Consider the following 18885-nt stretch of genomic DNA (forward strand, 5'->3'; position numbering starts at 1 on the left):
AATTTCCGAAGACTTAGGCTATCCGAACGTGTTCAGCGTTAACCTGCCGCTCATAAAAGTCCAATATTTTTAATTTGAATGTCACTTTTTTGAGCTGTGAGCGCCCACTATTTTCACGCGAAATGTATTTGGAAATGCTCCCCCTTTAAATGAGAAGCGCATTTCCAAGTACACTGCAAAAGTGGGTGGATGGTTATTTGAAAGACGATTGGATTTTATAGCCTGTTGTAACAGGAAGTAATTTGGATGAGCAGTGCAGAAGGAAAGTCATAGACGCATTAGATACCAAGCATGAAGTTGGTATTTGGATCCGACGAGTGATTTAATACGTGCATTAATGTATCAACACGAAGGTCGGTTCGGTTTGGTAGGTGATCAGCCCAACGGAATGAATGAAATTCAGTACTGTAGTTCTTTTCCCTTTGCCGTCTGGTTTCCCGGGAAGTATAGTGCATATGGGTATTTAATTCTTATTGGAAGACCGTGTGAAGTTACGAAATAGATCGAAGGATCCATCTAAACCTCCTTATTATTTATATGTAACTGTTTGCCATAATACTGATGAAAATCTTGTGCAATTATACTGACTGGATAGAGAAAGACGACGACTTGGCAGCAGTATGTAGGTCACGTGCTCGTTCACATTGCCCCGATTGATAACACCATAACATTTCAGACTTCGGTATTGAGCGTCATGCATTTCTTCTCCCCCTTCCCTCCTCACTTCTCATCTCGGAGTGCGAAATCCTTATTCTTCTCTCGCTGGCAGCCCTGCAAAAGTCCGCCCCGCTGATCCCCATGCTTCCACGCGAGCAGGAATAAATGTTTTCAGGTCGAAGCGAGCACTTGCTTCAGCTCTTGCGAGACCGTGAATTTGAATGGCAACTTTCGAAATTCTTCTACGCGTAATTCGCCGTAATTGCGACCCGCGGAGAGCCATAGAAATGAGCCAACGACGGACTGCATTTGAAAAAGCATCCGTGGTGTGATCCTTGGGGGGCTCGGTGGGAAGAAATGCGAAAAAATAAGTAATTGGTTTCCATTTGGAGTTTCATTTGCGTCATATAGGCAGAGAGAAAATGATGCCCGATAATTCCACGTTCCAAGATATTTTTCTCTTCCTCAGATGCAGGGCGAAGATTATGATTTGCGCACCGGTCACTTTGAGAAGAGTAAATAACCAATTATATCGAAACAACCGTGAAATAAAAACATCCGTGAATTAAGTATGTGCGAATGGAGAAATAACTGGTCCAATAAATGTGCATCACTCGAGTGTGCTCCTCATTTTGCAACTCGTCGTTAGGGATGGCCTCCATTCCACCTCGCTCATTGTATTTCCTGTGAGCGTGACGTTGGATGAAATTATCCACATTAAAATAAGATTTATGAAGGGATAAGTCGGGTGCGAAATGAGTGGCTGGGCCATGGCGCTCACGCCATCCATCTCAAAGGTAATGCGTGGCAGCAGATGGTGGGGAAACGGTTTCCACGGTGGCTTGTCCCCGAAGGCAGAATGCCCAACTCTGCCGGTCGCTGAATCAAGGTGATGTCTCGCACGGATCTCAACGCTTTTCGGAAGAGACGTAAAATTGTGTCGATCCTGTGAGATTTTGGCCAGATTTTATAACGTCATGTTAAACTGAAATTTAAGTTAATCCTCCGGTTAAGGCCATAACTCATTACTTAGACCGCTAGTTAACTTCAAAACCGACCGCTAAATAACCTACAGACAATGCTACCCCGGTTACTATGCTCGCGTTCTCTAATAAGCAATCTTATTCGTTTTATAAAATCAGATTTGTCGGTGATCTCCGAGTTAAATATGAACGTTGACATTAACTAACGATTGGACTTAACGAGGCAAAATCAATCCGGGCCTCGGCCATCTCCCGATATCATAAGTAAGTGTAAGTATGCGTTGAAGAGATAAGTAAGAGACTTCAACAGCGGAGCGGATGTGCTTTGTGGCTGCGAGGCGTGGTCTTGGAGGCTAGTAGCGGAGATTAAAAGGGTTTTGAGATGTGGGTGTGGCAGAGAGAGAGGAGGAATTAAATTGGACAGAAAGGAAGGCGAACAAGAACGAAGGTGTTCAATAGGGAGGACGAAGAGAGGAAGAAGCCGTGGGAGGTTCGGAAAAGGCAGAGGAATCGGATGGAGGAAATATTGGGAGGAGGTGGAGGCTGTGCTCGATGGGAGAATGTGGAGTAAGCGGGGCGGAGTTGAGGGCAAGAAAGAGCTGCTTCGAGCTGTTCAGGAGAGATCGAAGTTACAAATAGAGGAAGAAGGAAAAAATGTAAGGCAAGCAGATGAAATATCGTGATGCGTGGGAAATAATAGTCGTTAGGGACCGTCTAAAGTCAACTTTGAGAAGGTGGAATGCGTGCGATCAGACCTGTGATTTATATCTCCTCTGCTTTAGGTATAAGCATTTAACAATTGGATGTGCTGAGAAGCGGTGAAAGTCTGGAATTGGGTACTAAGCGAAGAACATAATATGGTTTTACGATGATTCTGCCACTTTGTGTTCAGTATCGGGGGATGTAGTAGTGCTACGAAAACCTGTAGCATTGCAATGCCTGACGAATCAAATTCCTGATTTCGTGCCGTCGATGAGTTTTATATCGAGACCCAGTATTGATATAGATGATGAAAGCTATATATCCGAGGCTCGGAGTATATTAGAGCGGAAAACGTATTCCGTCTCTCGCATTGTATCAACTGAAACAGCCGTGAGTGTGACGGACTCGGCTAGAGCCTATCGGATCTCCGGCAAGAGGGCCATCTCCACGGATGGAGCGACGCCCAACGGGTGCTCGTCGATTATGAAAAGTCAGTTTTCCAGTGGCCAGGCAGGCTGTAGAGGGGCGGCAACTTTCCCGCCTTTCCCGTCCGAGGGTCACCGGTACCGACCCCGCCGTAGCTGCGTTTGCTGGGTTCAACTCGAGCCTTTCCTCTGTGATGACTGACTGGCGGGTTGCACGAGCTTGTCCGGCGGAAAATATTCTTGCAGTATTGTTCCAAGCTACGAAATTATGATGATAATGTCTACATCATAGCGTGCAAGCCGCCTCAAGGATACATGGCAGAGGATTCTCGGCCACCAATAATCAACTTGATTAGTAATTTTTTTATCATAGCTGACCATTTAGGATATTTAGAATTGCTGTGCATGCTATTTTCTATCACAAATGGATTCCTTTTATCTGCTTGTCCAGCCATTTCTCGTCGCGTGATTTCCATGCCAGTTTAATGCGCGAATGGAATTACCTCCTCTACATTTGAGTTTCATATACATTATTTCGTGCGTTTTGAATTTCACTGGTAGTATGCATGCAATCTTACTGCTTCCAGTAACTCCCAACCCGGGAATTTTTTCGTCATCGTTTTCCATCAGTTCGTAATGATTTTTTGATTGGGATCTTTACTCCGAATTCCGTTCAATTCGGAACTCATGCCATTCTGGCCCGGTTCCCGAATCCTCGGCACGCACTCAAAGTGATATCTAGGCAATTCGAAAACATTCCTCTCCTTGGGTTTTTAATTCTAGCATCCTCTCTGCTTCAAATCCAAATGTCCGATGAATTCCTTTGTTTGCAAAGCCCTTTGATATACTATATCTAACGCGTTACCTCCATGTTACGTTAGTGCCGCCATAGGGTGGGTCCAGAGCAATACGGAGACATTGTCGAGACTGCCGCTTGAGATCTTCGGGTGAGCACGTCCCTATGGGAACCCGACGCTTGCCGTATTCATTGCAACCTATCAAAAGAGGCAACATTGAGAGACTTTTAGCATAAGTAGGTACTTCGGAACACAGTCGTCCGTTCGCCAACGGGATAGAGGTTTAATCAGGTTGATCACCATGACAAAACTTGATCAGGCTCAGTGATTATCGCTGTGACCGTGCCGTACGATATGACTTGGTTCGTTGGATTATGATGCATGAAGTCCATGGGCCTGAATCCAACATTTAAGTAACACAAATAGTAATTTTTCCAGTAACTCCCACCCAGGATTTTTTCAAATTAGCTCCATATTCCAATGAAAGAATACGACGAAAGCCCTGAGTAGTTGATTGCTTTAGAAATGCACAGTTCAAGAGGATGCCATGTCATGACCAGACTGGTGAAGGTACGCGGCCCTTAATCGATGAACCAGTTTCACGTTTCGTCAAGACGTTTTTACTTGAATTTCTCCCCATGCTGAAAGATTATAAAATCAAATAAAATGGTAAAATTCATTTTCACGGCACCTGCAGATGTACTAAACTGCTTATAAATGTATGAGTTGCACATGTTTTGCTCAGTTACTCATTTTTCTAATATCTCTGACTGTGCAACGATTTCAAAGTGTAAAATCATTCGCCTTGACCGGGATTCGAACCCAGGTCCCTCGGCCGGACGTCGGGGGATCCGGATTCGAATCCTGGTCAAGGCCAACGACTTTTACACGATGAACTTATTGCATTTTAATTGGCACTAGGGTATGACTCGGTTACAAGTTACTGTCACGGCTTCTCCCCCAGTTTCTTTGAATTTGTCTATGACTCTTTATAAAACTGTATACATTTTATGAGTACAGGAATGTGTGTTGCACAAGGTATACGTTTTTCTACGCTTGTATTACATTGTGAACACATTTGATGTAAACTGTATGAATTGAACACAATTTATAGAGTCTGTGTAGGATATGCGTACAATTTTGATAGGGAAATACAAAAACCATACTCGAAGATTAGTCCTTTTTATCAGATAGGCAGTGATAGTAATTAAATAACCAATTATTTCGTTTTCGACAAATCACCAGCATAAAGGTTGTTTTTTTTAAGTATATACTTCATTGTTATAAAACCCCGGCGGAGACCTAGATCATGCAGTTACGTAAAAATGGAGCATTCTCGGTTGAGGGAACGTAAAATGCGTCGTAGGGTATAAAACAGTAATTATTTCGAGGGAGCATATTGCGCTTGAGCTATCACATATCCCTTGTACAGGTATATCTCTGGAGGTACGCGAAAAACCTTAAAATCCCTAAATACCTTTTGAAATTAATTTGTTTTACCATAGTCTTTTTACTTATTTATAATTTTACCATAATTTTAAGCTGCTCTTGTGAGAAATGTTTTGAATGAGCGTTGAATCTACCCTGAAAAACCTATTGTGATCTCGAGGACGTCGATCGAAACTCTACTGAGTATTATTTGAGTTTACTTTTCTGATATTACTCGAAGGTATTCTTTAGTGAAGCAGGAAAGAAAAAATATACACTACAGCACACATTTCCTACACGAAAACATCGAGTATATCGAAATGTTCGAATGCGTTCTGCTTACTGAGCGAGCGGCTTCGCGTCCGTTGGTGCGGAGGGCGGACAAGTTTTCGTGCTCCCGAGCGACCCACCTGACATCCCGACGCCATGACACGTCCCGTCCGTCGGATGTGGACACCATTAGAAGTCCGACCCCCGGGCGTCACTGAGCGGGAAGTCTGGCTTCTCTCCGTGTCTATCATTCCGTATGCAAGCCCTCACATACCGGTGGAGACCCAACCATGCAAGACATCAGATATCCAGCTCTTCCAAATGGTCACCTGAAGAATGTCATTGTTCCCACGAGTCGAACCTTTTAGCTTGAGATGGTGCTGCCGTTCGCACCAACAGATTGATGGTTGCACTTCGCAATGATGAGGTGGGCTAATTTCTTCAGAAATGCACTCTTTGTATGTTTGCCTGTATGTGTGTTTGAGAGAGAGAGAGAGCAGTAAGATTCAGGAAAAAACATCAGAGATTTAGTAAAAAAATTCAAAAACGGAAAAAAGGCCATTCGATTCTTTCGATTTATTCGCTAATTCAGTAAAGCGAATTCCCATTCACAACCATTCGATCGTTCGAGCTGTGTTTGAACGTTATCTACATGAAATAAAGTGGCTTGAAAAATGTTTGCTCGCAAAGTTATAATCAACGATGCAGACTTCTCGTAGTCAATACATCCGCAGGTCTAGCGAATAATTACGACACTCACGCCTAACTTAACGTAGATGAGAATGCCAAATTTGCGTGAATCACAAGTTGAATAGACGTAGTCCATAGTAAACCATTCAAAGATGGCATCCATTCAAAACAAGTTCATTAATTTATTTGATTTAATTTGATGGCGTTAAATGACAACGTAATCATTAGTTTTCAGTCCGAATGTGGAGTACAGCAATCATATAATTTCTCCTATTTAATGCTCATCCCTCCTACAATTTCTCGCATTTCTCTCACAGCAAATGCCCAATGAATACCATATTCAGAAACTAGACAACTAATGCATTGTAAGAATATGAATACTTGATGACACTTAATCACATAAGATTCCTGATACATGAGATGGATTTTGGTGTTTGCCACGGAAATCTAGAGTTTTCTCTTTTAAAAGTTGTATTCTCTTTCTACCAAGTAATCTCTCCTGCGATATCCAATCCTACTGACCATGACCTACTAACATTATCGTTGTTTGGAACTACATATGACCACGCGTCCTTCACGCTTAAATTTTCAGTTTATTATCCATCTTCAGAGATGAGAGCTAAATCCTGTTGCAATGGTGTCCTAGTTGATCGTGGCAAAATATCTTCCTTTGGTCGTAAATTTGGTTGAGCAACACTTAGTGAGAATCCTCCATCCTCTCAACTTCCTTTACTTCCTTATCCTGCTTCGTTTCCACCAAATTGCCTCCATGGCATCCTGTTGGCCCTGCGCCCTTCATGAGGAGTTGGAGTGACCTCACTGTTATTTCCACCTTCTTCCCTTCGCTAAATGATCCTTTATTCTATCGTCATGAGCGGGAATTATCGCGGGAGTCACACGTATAATAAATGTATTCAATTAACCAAAACAGCACAACTAATTTATATTTGATATCCGTGCTGTCGGTGATTTTTCGATTGTGCGATTATGTTCAATCGTATAGTCGCTATATAGTCGTATATCGCTCGGTGAATGACGTTCTGCACATATAATCGTTCACGCGGATATGGTATAAATATGTTTGATGCTATATATTATAATGGCGTATTGAATAAAAAATAAGCGAATTTTGGAAAGGCACATTGATAATTCATGATAATGGATATAGTTGAACTTCCACGATATCAATCCTCAGTTGATGGAAATTTATATTTTGCTAACGATTTTTTCAAAATTATAACAAACATATTGCCGCCTTTTATTTATGTTCTTGTTGGCTGATATCCAAAAGTATAACACAACTTAAATCTAATTAAAAATAATTTGATCAAATCGCTAAATCTCTTGTAGTGTATCTAGACTGTAGCCTGGCTGAAAATATTCATTTCCCCCTCTAGCGATAACCTCTCCCCACGGTCAGTAGGTTTGATATTTTATTACTCTGAAAACCACCGCTAGGGTTTGTGGCAGGGAGTGAATACACGCCAGACTAATTTTGACCCGAATACAGGACTCCGTTATAAATTAGGTATTGCTGAAGATCCATTCATGACTCACTGCTTCAAGACTTGATATTACTTTGAAACTAGTGCTGTCCAAATTCTTTCGAGCATTGTTGTGAATCCTGCACACGACTTTACGGATGGCGTCGTGAGAGTAAATTAGTATGCACTTTTCGAAACTCCGGAGAAGGCCCACCGGAGGTTGTCCAATTGAGCTCCGGCCCCAAAGTCTGTCCCAAACATATCGGGTTCGGCCCTCGGGCCTCCGCGCCGCAGTGTCGAGGTCACGCCTTCGGTGATCGATCCCGGAGTACGATCCCGGTGACCCACGTTCGGCGGCGGCGTGTCGAGCGGGTGCCGCGGGAATTCGGCCCCCTCTCCCTTCCTCCCTCTCCTCTCCTACCCTCCCCTCCCTGCGAGACCCTCTGTGTGCAACCCTCCCCTCCTCCCCCCCTCATACATCCGACACCCGTGACCAACTCAACCACGCGATTTTCCCGTTGCGAAAGCTCGGGGGGAGGGGGGGCAGGCTGGGCTGGCTCAGCCGATTGCCACCAATGCGTATTGCAAGGTACCATCACTCATAAAAGTTCGTGGGCACTGAGAAATGGGGAAAGGTGAAAACGTTAATTAAGTTGGTGTTTAATGGTCGTCAGGCAATTCTGCCTTTGAGAGTGACGTAAGACTAGCGAAGTTCAAGTTCTTGCCGGCCGTTGAATGCCAGGATAACAAACGTTTTCCCCGTTCTGCAACTCTTGGCGTCCTGGTGACTGCTTGCAGACTTTTGGAAATGATTGCACGGCCAACGTTCAGAGCGAAGTCATGTTAGACAGGTAGATAGAGAGATAGATAGTCGTATTTATTTTGGGGTAAGATTTGAGACCATGGAGTCTCCTCCACCACCCTTCGGCCTCGAGGTAAGACCATCAAAAACATAGTAAATGAAATCGTCGTGGTAAGGTATAAAGTAAAGGTATGACGGCTGTTCTTATTTGGAACCAGAATCACTAGCAATGAGACAATCAAGAACATTTGAAGTAGGATATTCCGGCCAGTTACAGCCTAATTATACTCTTTTTTTGGCAGCGCAAACTTGTATGAAAGAAAGTATTTGATTAAAACGTGCAAGATCCCTCTCCTTGCATGTCGTTTAAATTATCGAACGGAAAATATAAACAAGGATACACACATTCTTTGCATCCTTCTTAAAATCAGAAGTTACATTTGGATGATTAATTCAGTTGATGGAAGACTGTATTCGCATAAAAATATACTTTATTGCCATTGACACGAGTATACTTTAGATTTTGGAACTATCAGGTTTTTGCCGATCTAAATTCGCGACTGAGCAGAGAACATTTTTTTAAATACGCTGAGTATTAGTTGAAATAAAAACAGACGTAATATATCATGTAAATAATCCTGCCGTTATTATTTTAGTGGTTTTCAATCCTCGCCGCAGAATCTACCGGGGATATCCCGGACGAGATGCGAATTAACGAGATGAGTGATTAACTGTCGCCCTTATGAAAGCCATCGTGGGAGTTGTTGTTTCTCTTCTCCCCCGCGATGATTTCACCTTAGGAAGCGTACAATTTTAGCTGGTTGCCACTTAATCGTATAAATTTTGATAACTGTCAGAGTATTTGCTGTGCATATTCACTTGGTGAATTATTATTTTTGCCTTACATTAGCATTATATTTTCCTTTATTAAATCGGGATGTTTTACAGTTTACATCCAATGCTAAAAATTGATTTGTATGTCTGTGGTGAAATTTATTCATGAATAAGATTTACGTACATATATGCTTTTCTCTTGTGGTTTTGTATTTACCAATTGCGCAGCGTCCGTGTAATTAGGATTAATGTAACCTGTTCTATTACAGTCATTTGAGGTGACCCTACCTTAAGCAGAGGCATTTTGGTTCACCTAAATTTGATATCTGGGACTGTAATTCATAATGTTTACTGTAATGATGTGCTCCCTCCCTTATTCAAGCCCCCACTCTGATCCTTTTTCACATTAGATGGAATTGATGCAATCTCTTAGAGAACCCGATTTGGATGTTTTCATTCGTCAGGGCGCCGGATCACCCTCTCCGGCGATATCCAATTGAATCCTCTTGTAAAAATCTGTTTTACTATCAGTCGGCGACGTCAATGGAACAAACCAAGACTCATGTTCTTGGTTTTATACTTGATAGGCAGGTCAACGGAAGGAATTAGTACATGATTCGATTGAAATATACATAAAAGCAATCATAAACTCAGTTATACACCTGACGGTCGGTTTCGTAGGTGAAGGAAGGGTTCATTGATAGTTAAACCCATGGGCGTGTGGAATTCGGTTTATGCGGTTTGCGAGATGGAAAACGGCTAGGTTGAACATCAAATGGTAGGGAAAGAGTTAGAGCTTGTGGCATATTTTACCTGTCATGTTTTGGGCCAAAATAGTCTAGGTAGTAGGGACATATGGAGAAGAGTTGCTTCAGGCAAAGAAGCTTTAACAAGGAGGGAATTGATGGCAGGGACGTTGAGTAAAAATATTAAGAAAAGGCTCGTTGAAACTTAAATATGGAGTGTGGTTTTGTGTTGCATGGAAACATGGTAATTGAAGCAGGATGATGGACCTAGATTGGAGGCTTGTGGGTGTGGAGAAGAATGGCGAAGGTGAAGTGGACGGAATAGAAAACAAATGAGGAGGTGCTGTATACGGACGGCCGGCCACTCCTGTCATCATCATGGACACTAATGTTCGCTCTTAAATGAACGACAACACTGACGCACAACTCTTGTCATTCATCACATTTGGTCCGTACAGAGTAAAACTTTTCCAATGAATGTGAGCAGCTTTGCAGTTTTTTATCATTAAAAACCTTATCACTGAACGGACTTCACAAATAGGCGGGTATTTCAATTGTATTGTTCATTCGACTCGCTATTCTTAGCAAACGACAAGCGGCCCGAACTTCCTTCCACTGTGCAGCTCGAGGCTTACTGACCTAATGTGGGCGTCAATATAGCGACCAATCGGTTCCCTCCACTAATTCGCACGCCAAACGAAAACGGAGGTTACTTTCTGGACAGCCCTGTATTTACATATATTGGTATGTGTAAGTATATTCCTATATGCATACAGGAATATATATATATATATATATATATAGTGCATATATGTTTGTGTATATAAATAAATAAATATATATATAAATATATATATATATATATATATATATATATATATATATATATATATATATATATATATATATATTTATAAACCATAAACACAGTAATCAACCCGAAGGTCGGTTTGATAGGTGACGGTAGAGTCCACCCAGTACTAAGCACGACAGCATGTGAAATTCACACATCAGAGTAGGGGAGACAGTTCCTTTCCCTGTGCCGGTTATGGTTTCGGTACTCGAAAAGTCACATAGCTTGTGTAGAGCTGCAGGTGCCCAGAGGCTTGTGCGGGAATGGAACCCGGGCCCTCCTGTCAATAGTCCAACACCAACGCTTACCCCTGGACTACCAACGCTATAACCCAGACTACCGCGACCATATGTGTGTATGTCTGTGTTTGCGTGTGTGAATCCAATGCTTTAATCTTATTTTAGAGTAAATGGAGCCATCCATTATGAATTAATGACGTGACTTTTCCACTATACATAGTTTTCATTTGCCTTTTTTTATCATGAGCATCTTCATTCTGCCGAGAGCATTTGAATTTAATTCCTCCGTTTGTTTTGATCATGTAATGGGATCATCACGTCTGGGTGCATTTTTTTCGTTCGACTCTAAAGAAAACGGCGCGCGACTCACGTTCGAGGTCATCAGAAGTCAGCCATGTTCCGCAAGGTCGACCTGATCCCTACCCGAGCCTTGATGTGAGTTTTGGGAGGCGCCTCGTCCGCGAGGTATCGATGGGTATCACTCCTTGTGCCTTCCTTTTGTTCTCCGCCGGCGAGGCCTCAAATCACTCCAAAAGGAAGTTTCTCTTTCCCGTGAGGTCGGCGCGCATCCGCCTCCTTAGACCGCGGTGATGGTGCCGTGGGGTCTCCCCGTGTGAGGAGCACACGATACCCCGCGAACCGCCGCTAGGTTTTGACGAGGGAGCAATGCTAGCTACTGCACCAGCTCGTTCACTCATAATTATTCTCTGATACATGAGCATGACTATATTCTTGCACACGCACGCACGTTCAAGATGGGGAGTCTTACTACTGAACCGGTCACAAGTGGTTTTGGTGGGAAGGAAAGCGGCCAAGGCACGTGGGGAGTGTTGGCAGCGGGAAGGCGGGGAGGGGAAGGATGAGGCAATGGCGGAAGGGGAGGGAGGCGGATGGGAGCGAGAGGAAGTGAGAGGGATGGGAGTTGTAACGGAGAATTTATGTGACGTGCAGCAAAACTAATATTTCCGTGAGGCCTTGAATTCTTCCGCGAGTTCCGGTATCTGATCGCTGTGTGCCCCCCCCCCCACTGCCGTCACTCCGTCCGTCTTTCCTCCTTCGAATATCGACGGAGCTCAGCTGGAGGTGTTTCGGGAGCCATCTTTGGTCCATGCCCACGCCCTTAGTCTTCGCGTTCGTGGTACCGTACCCGCCATTGAACTCGGCTCTCGCCGGAAGGTCTCTTCGCGCAGCGGCCGCTGGGGAGGGGGGGGGGGAAGTCCACCGCTCGGCGCGCAATGGCAGCCAGAAGGTGAGTGGTAAATGTCCTTCGTCGTGGCATTCGAGAGAATACGCGGTGCCATCCGTCCCTTTCACGATGCTCTGTGTGGTCACTCATCCCCTGGCTTCCATGTCTACACATGGAGTCATGTTTTCGTCCGACGCATGCCGTGCTTCGGAACCGTGAGCTGATGAGGAGCCCGCGTCTTAGTGTCGCGGCAATGGGTGAGGTGTCGTGATGATATGTTTATCATCCAGGTTTCCACGAAACTGTCCCTGTTGCGCTTGAGGGATAGCGCGCGCATGTGCTGAAAGTCGGTATTCCATGCTTGAATAATTGGTTGTTGGTGCCGATTCATTTTACAATAAAAAACTACGCATTAACTTTGTAATTCCACGTTGTTTCATGAAGACACAAACCGGGCTTCGATGTTTCAACTCATCATCGGGTGTTTACTCTCTCAACCGTTCATCTTCATGTATGTAGGTGACCTAGGGGTGGGGGGTGAGATGTGGTTGGAGGGGGGATGCATTGCTCGGAGAGGTGGGTCGGTGAGGGATTACGCGGCGAAGGGAAAGGTGGAAAGCCGTTTTTCGAAAGAAGAAGCGAAAGAAAAAGTTTTCTTTGTTATAATCCATACTTAATGTTGAATGTACCATAGTTTACGTACGACACTTATATGTAGCCTCGAGTGCGTACCAATCGTGGCTTTCAACCTTAGAAGTTCATCTATTCTAATGACCCCAACGAAGCCAACGACAGATATATTTTTGCTAATGGATTCGAAATCTTCAATTCTCGATTCGAAAACAGTTTTTCCGCGTACTCCATTGTATTGATAGTTTTAAAATAAGTATTTACGTAGTGAAAAATTATTTAGTTCATTATAACTTCATATTTATCCTACAATGTATGAGGGTTTTTTCCATACTTCATTATCGTTGTCCAATTCATATCCATGAACTTAAGAATTGCGTTATTTGAACGAATTTAAATGATAAAATCGTGAAATATCATCGATTAATAACTTTAATCACATTTTAATTGGCCAAAAATAGGGCTACTCTTAGCATGGAGTGGGCATTGCAGCTTAGGAGAAGAGTTTGACGTTTACGTCCTTTGAGGCCTTGGAACGGAGTTTTTTTTGGGAAAAGTGAAACTTATTCCTTTCGGATGAAAATGCTTATGAGTGCGTGAGGTCACATCGAGAGTAGGTGCTGAACGCTGTATTTTCGAAGCATAATGTATAATTTTTCTGGTGGAATCCATCCACAGATTCGCTTCGAAAGCATAACTAGACTCTTTTTCTTGAAGACTTCGTCTAAGAACGTCAGGTGCGTCAAAAGGTCCGCAAGAAACGGGAGAATCGATGCCACAGGAAGTAAATGTCGAAAATTTTGGTTGGCCTCTGACGATTGCGAAACAAATTCGATGGTTCCGTAATGGGTTGAGTTCACTTGAAACATAGTGTCGGAGTGCTGTGTCGGAATCATTGAGCTGACCGGGTTAATTTGTTTATTAAATGGAACTAAGTACATTATTTAGGCGAATGCAATAAATGTTTAAGGGGTGGGCGAGGGAATTTTCCGGCTCGCTGAGAGTGAACACGTTCGATTGGTGTTCGCAGGCGGCCCGACCGCAGTGTTCCTTCTCCCATCACCCGGCAGCGTGTTGTGCCCTCGGCGTAACTTGCGGCTGCCTTTGTGTCCCATTTTCTATTTCCCACTCTCGCTTGAGTGAAAACGTTCGGGCTTCTTTGGATCGCTGAAAGTGACGCCGGCATCATTACGTCCCCGGATCACCGACATTACGCGGTTCGTTTATAAGGCACTAGGAAAAAGTAGAAAAACATTAACATTAAAAACGTTAAACATTTTTGGGAAGATTTTTTTTTAATTCTTCAACATGATTCCCTTTTAGCTCGATACACTTTTCCCAGCGTTCCCGCAGCATTTTAAAGCCGTCAAAAAAGTGGGATTTCTGGAGGTCCTTAAAGTAGGCATCTATCTCATCTGGGATTTTCTGAAGAGTCATTATACGAACCACGTGCGAGGGAAGATAATTACGGCAAATTTGACTGCTGAGCGGATGGATCAACACGTGGGACCTCGCTCCCATAGCACAATAATAGACCACGTTTGTAGGAAGAAAAGTGTCCGAAAAATCGAAATCACTATCAACGATTAGACCAATGGCTTGTGACCCCTACCGCACTCCCTTACAGGTGCCCTGGAGGGTATGATTTGCATGTCGAAGATTGGGAATAGTAGGTAGAAGTTTCAAGTACATATTGACGCTGGATTCATTTCATTTCTTGGAATTATCGGAAATAATACAATTCCTTCCAAGGGTCCAATAAAATTATTATTATGTGTAGGGCAATTCAAACTTTCGTTAACGTTTAGATATGCCTATTCACGTGGTCGAATAGGGAAAAGGAGGAGGATTGAAATTTCTTCAATGAAAATATTTTCCTTTAATATCCTGAACGGCGTAAAAAATAAGACGTTTGTTTGGTAGTCAGCCATGAAATGACAGCGCTGATAATTCTATTTGTTGGGCTCAAAATCAAGTGTCCTCTTTTAAGTGATTTTGCAGCATGATTTGCCAGCCTCAACAATTGCTTTGCTGCACTGGCAGCATTTTTATATTCTAATCTTTTATATGAATGAAAAAATTTGAATTTGCAGTGATGCTGGTCTGCGATTTTTTGATACTCGTCGTTATAATTACTATACAAATTGGTTTGTGCAATAAACTTTTCTTGCTATTGATGTACGATATTGTATTATTGTTTCACATTACTGCACTGTTATATGAACTAGGTAAACGTGGATTGTTGACGGAAGTTGCGAGTTGTTTATTAATATAATTATATTCTGGCTTTTTGATTTATTCTAATGTTCCATGTCCATTTTCAAGGGCTCATTGCGCCTGAAAATGTTGCTACTTCATCAGAAATCAGGTCAATTGCCACGGTTGTGGATGAACATTCAATCGTGGCTCTATTGATGGATTGGATGGGCCGTTTGTGCGTGGTGTCCGAAGACAAATTCATCAATCTAATCGGCGACGATTTCCGCACATCAACGAAGGAAACGCGAAATATCCCGGAAATCAGTTTTCGCTATCTACGTAAATGTTTGAAAGGCCGAAACATGAAGCTTAAATCCATAAGTATACATGCAAACGATGTCTGTCATATCTTTCACTTGTAGTTGACCTGCACAACACGAAGGGTAGGTCAACCAATCAAATCACACTCATTATGGTCTGGTAGGTGTTGTGATAGAAAAATGCATCCAGTTATCAAAGTTTAAGTGGTGGGCTGTATCCGCAAGCCATATTTAACCTTTTCGAATAATGCATTGATTACAAGGGTTGGTTGAATTATTCTCGGTTGCTAGTCGTAGGCAGTAAATTTATTCAATGTAAGTTGTTAAACACCTTAATTTTTGCCAGTTGATAGTCGTAGACAGAACACGTCCGTCCAAGGATATAGGTAGAACTAGTGCATCGATTTCGGCCTCTTCTCTCTGGTGACACTTGCGAGTATAACACTTGTTTCACCCTCATATTAATGTTGATAGGCTAGAGTTGCCTAAGTTTAGAATCTCGCAGGCATAGGCTGTTGATGGCTAACGTGGAGGGGTCGAGGTGTTTTTTGGCTCTTCAGAAAGTGTGTGTCCTTCAAGTGTTCACCGGATGAGGTTTCCGTCGGGATCGTAAAAATTCCGTCAGATCTTCCATCACTTTGACACTGAACTGCGGACTTTCTCTCCGAGGGGAGCGTGTTCATTGTTCCAGGGATGGGTGGGTGTTGAAGTATTTAAATTTGTCCGTAATCCCGGCCTGTTGACTCGAGACAGGTATCCCTTGTGCCGATCATAATTTGTCAACCCAAGTTTTGGATGACTCGTCTCGCAAAAACTGAAAACGACGGCCTTGAATCCGATGTCTTGGAGAAGACTCCTTTTTAGCCCGTCATTAACTCAACCCGGACAGAGACAAAATTGGGAAGTCTTCTGTGGATGTGGTCTTAGCATTGAAACCTTTCTCCCTCCCCCAACTCCACGTAACGAGGAGTTTTAGGTTCTGTGTCCTTTTTTGAGTGGTCTCCACAGACAAATCCTTCCAAAATGGCGAAAACCATCCGGTAATAATCTGCTTTCCTTGTCGAAGGACGACGTCGCCTGCCCAAATGGAACGCCCGCATGCCGCTTATTTCTCTCTGATGTGTCGCACGCCACGCAATCGCAAGTGAGCACACAAGTGCTGACAGCGTGCCCTCGAACTAAATACCCCGCACATGTCACTGTTTTACGGTCGCGATTGCGTCAAAGTCGGTCTCAGCAGCATCTTCACGCGAGACCCAGTCGACTACTCTTCATGCTAATCACACAATTCCCGTCGATGTGAATGGTAATCTGGTCCATTGAATCTCTTGTCATCGGCCGAAGTGTTTAGCGCGAGTCGGGATTTCAGAGTGGAATGCAGATGTAGACGATTGAGAACAGATTTGTCGGTCCAGACTTCCGTGAATAAGCCTGCTTTCTCTGGATTACTCGCCGTGGCGATCCATGGAGTTAGGGGAAAATTCCCTGCAGCCATCCTGAGATCCCTCAAGACGGGAAAGAAACCGATCTTCCGTAGCATAATCAAGGGTACATTTCGTGAGGCCTCCTGTCTGGCCTAAGTCCAGTGCTTCAGTGCGATTACCGTGCTGGTGAATGTGATTGTTGAAAACATCCTCATGTTATGACTTAGTTTCTTGAGCAGGAACGGAAAAATCAGAAAAAGGATGTTTTTGTTTTCATTGTTGCATCCGTTGGAAGAACTCAGTGGACTCAATTACAAGAGTGGCACGTGCGGCTTTGGTCAGTGTGTTCTGTAATGCTATTGAATATTCCAATGCATGTGAGTACTTAGTTGTGTTTCTACTAATGTGACTAAAATTTCCTATTGATTATTATCGATACCGAGGGCAAGTAACGGCAGAGTTAAAAGATTTGGTCGGGAATATCGTTAATTTGATCGTGGAATCTTATAAATTAATAGATATCTCAACTTGTGATACGTGAATATATGAAATATATTCCATATTTTTAACACTGATATTCAAACACCGCCTATTGAAATTGGAGCTGATATATTTATATTATTTGAAATCAGTAACTGGAAGATAGCTTGAAAATTATTTGGAGGGCCAACTGCAGTTTTCGGTCTTCCTCAGCTTTCAAACAGGACAATTGTAATTTGGCCACCGTCACGAAATGACAAAAATGCATGATTAGGGTTCACCCTCCTATACTTCTTTTCAAAAGTACTCTGAATGTGTGTAAAAAATGACAAAGCTATTAAACAACAGCGGAAAAATGTAGTGTTTATGATAGACGGCAATATTTCAAGTTCAAAATCAATTTGTGAGTTTAAACTAATTCTCAACGAGTGAGACGTTTCATGCAAACATTTGTGATGTGTTATACCCTATTGTGAAATTCGAAGAACAAACCATTTCAATTTGTCGAAAAAGTAGAGATTTCCCGAAATTGAATGCTCTCCCTATCAAATTCAAACAAGAAAATTCGAAGCTCTCCCCTGGAATCAGCACATTTGACATGACAAATTTTTACTGGCCTATCAGAAAACATATTCACTCGACTTAACAATACTGATGCAAATCATGTCTGCGATCTGGTGACTCATCGGTGACGGATATCGATTACTTCCGAAACTGCGTGGGCGAAATAACTTTTCATTAAACCGAAAGCTGAATCGCGTTTGGTCGAAAGTGGTTGTCAATCGATAATGAGCATCCGAAAGCTCTTTCCACACGCCATAATATTAAAACACCTGTGGTAAAATGGTCGACATTATCATCTAATCTTTCGTCATTTGCTGTCGATCAAAATCCGAATACCGAAGGAAGCTTGATGGGTGAGGTTTTGCAGCTCACTTGACACTTTGCTGCCGGTGAAATTCAATTTATTCGGGACAAGAGGTCGAGCTCCCTGCCCTTTGTCTCTTCCCGTTCAACGGAAAGTTCTGATGACGCCCAGAAAAGCTTATTGATATGGATTCCATAGTGTTGCAGACACTGTTTCAGCCAAGGAAAACGGCAACTTTACCTCCTTTCGGGACATAATTTTTCGCAAACTAAGCAATAAGAGGACGCGACGTGCTTATGTTGCTCCGACATTTATTCGTCACTGTGAACGTTCAGTTACTGGTCTTATCTCTTGATTCCAGTTTAATGAATTCTAAATCGTTGAAAAAGCCATTATTATTTCCAAGGTCTTTGTACTCGATCGGTCGAAAGCCTTAGTTTTTGGGAGATATTTTCCCATTTGTGCATATACTTTCAATAGCTATGCAGTGCGTCGGTTAAAGTCATCCTTGTCTTATCTAGTCAACGAGAAGTCTGAAAAAAACGAAAGCAAAATTATATATATATTGCCAATTGTATGATGGCTCATTGGATCTGTGTCTCCCCCGCGTGGAGACGGATGCAGACGGGCTGCTCGGATTTAGTTGAATGCGGGTATTGAGACGCGTGCACGCCGCGGAACTCTGAGCGTCACGGGCGAGATAGAGAAAGGAGCTGGCCCCGTACCCTGATGTGTCAGTTTCACACCCCGGAGAGGACTTAGCACGAGGTGGGCTCTACCCTCGCAAATCAAACCAACCTTCCAGTTTGATTACTGCGTTTGGCAGAGTCCGGATTGTAGCCTGGGACGCCGGTTTGGTGGCCGAGCT

At 43.0% G+C, this 18885-nt stretch overlaps 1 protein-coding gene across 5 annotated transcripts in view; it reads left to right on the plus strand.

The window, feature by feature from the left end:
* Nucleotides 1–18885, plus strand: part of LOC139685644 (NAD kinase-like) — a 243241-nt gene that overhangs the window by 149825 nt on the left and 74531 nt on the right. The window lies entirely within an intron of this gene.

This window comes from Hetaerina americana, unplaced genomic scaffold (assembly GCF_022747635.1).
Source record: "Hetaerina americana unplaced genomic scaffold, ioHetAmer1.1.p SCAF_12, whole genome shotgun sequence".
Classification (NCBI taxonomy): Eukaryota; Metazoa; Arthropoda; class Insecta; order Odonata; family Calopterygidae; genus Hetaerina; species Hetaerina americana.